This window comes from Dermochelys coriacea, chromosome 5, assembly GCF_009764565.3.
Source record: "Dermochelys coriacea isolate rDerCor1 chromosome 5, rDerCor1.pri.v4, whole genome shotgun sequence".
NCBI classification, from domain to species: Eukaryota; Metazoa; Chordata; order Testudines; family Dermochelyidae; genus Dermochelys; species Dermochelys coriacea.
In genome coordinates this window covers 122,581,794-122,583,751 of record NC_050072.1, presented here as the reverse complement: position 1 = coordinate 122,583,751, position 1,958 = coordinate 122,581,794, and positions in this window count along the sequence as shown.

The following is a 1,958-nucleotide window of genomic DNA, read 5'->3' as shown; positions in this document are numbered from 1 at the left end:
TGAATAGAGACTGGGAATGGATGAGTCATTACACAAAGTAAAACTATTTCCCCATGGTATTTCTCCCTCCCACTCCACCCCCCACTGTTCCTCTGATATTCTTGTTAACTGCTGGAATTAGCCTACCTTGCTTGTCACCATGAAAGGTTTTCCTCCTCCCCGCCCCCCCCCGCTGCTGGTGATGGCTTATCTTAAGTGATCACTCTCCTTACAGTAAAAAGAAAAGGAGTACTTGTGGCACCTTAGAGACTAACAAATTTATTAGAGCATAAGCTTTTGTGAGCTACAGCTCACTTCATCGGATGGAAATTGTTGAAATCATGGTGGAATTCCTCAAGAGCTTCTTTTCCATGGGTCCAGATGATGAAGATGTCATTAATGTAGCGCAAGTAGAGTAGGGGCATTAGGGGACGAGAGCTGAGGAAGCGTTGTTCTAAGTCAGCCATAAAAATGTTGGCATACTATGGGGCCATGCGGGAACCCATCGCAGTGCCGCTGATTTGAAGGTATACATTGTCACCAAATGTGAAATAGTTATGGGTGAGGACAAAGTCACAAAGTTCAGCCACCAGGTTAGCCGTGACAGTATCGGGGATACTGCTCCTGACGGCTTGTAGTGATTTCAACAATTTCCATCCCACCATCAACTTCAGCCTGGACCAGTCCACACAAGATATCCACTTCCTGGACACTACGGTGCTAATAAGCGATGGTCACATAAACACCACCCTATATCGGAAACCTACTGACCGCTATTCCTACCTACATGCCTCTAGCTTTCATCCAGATCATACCACTTGATCCATTGTCTACAGCCAAGTGCTACGATATAACCGCATTTGCTCCAACCCCTCAGACAGAGACAAACGCCTACAAGATCTCTATCATGCATTCCTACAACTACAATACCCACCTGCTGAAGTGAAGAAACAGATTGACAGAGCCAGAAGAGTACCCAGAAGTCACCTACTACAGGACAGGCCCAACAAAGAAAATAACAGAACGCCACTAGCCATCACCTTCAGCCCCCAACTAAAACCTCTCCAACGCATCATCAAGGATCTACAACCTATCCTGAAGGACGACCCATCACTCTCACAGATCTTGGGAGACAGGCCAGTCCTTGCTTACAGACAGCCCCCCAATCTGAAGCAAATACTCACCAGCAACCACACACCACACAACAGAACCACTAACCCAGGAACCTATCCTTGCAACAAAGCCCGTTGCCAACTCTGTCCACATATCTATTCAGGGGATACCATCATAGGGCCTAATCACATCAGCCACACTATCAGAGGCTCGTTCACCTGCGCATCTACCAATGTGATATATGCCATCATGTGCCAGCAGTGCCCCTCTGCCATGTACATTGGCCAAACTGGACAGTCTCTACGTAAAAGAATGAATGGACACAAATCAGACGTCAAGAATTATAACATTTAAAAACCAGGAGAACACTTCAATCTCTCTGGTCACTCGATCACAGACCTAAGAGTGGCTATACTTCAACAAAAAAGCTTCAAAAACAGACTCCAAGGAGAGACTGCTGAATTGGAATTAATTTGCAAACTGGATACAATTAACTTAGGCTTGAATAGAGACTGGGAATGGATGAGTCATTACACAAAGTAAAACTATTTCCCCATGGTATTTCTCCCTCCCACCCCACCCCCCACTGTTCCTCTGATATTCTTGTTAACTGCTGGAATTAGCCTATCTTGCTTGTCACCATGAAAGGTTTTCCTCCTTTCCCCCTCCTGCTGCTGGTGATGGCTTATCTTAAGTGATCACTCTCCTTACAGTGTGTATGATAAACCCATTGTTTCATGTTCTCTGTGTGTGTGTATATAAATCTCTCCTCTGTTTTTTCCACCAAATGCATCCGATGAAGTCAATGGGGAGTCTTTCCATTGACTTCAATGAGTTCTGGATCAGGCCTCGAGAGGGCTGGGGTC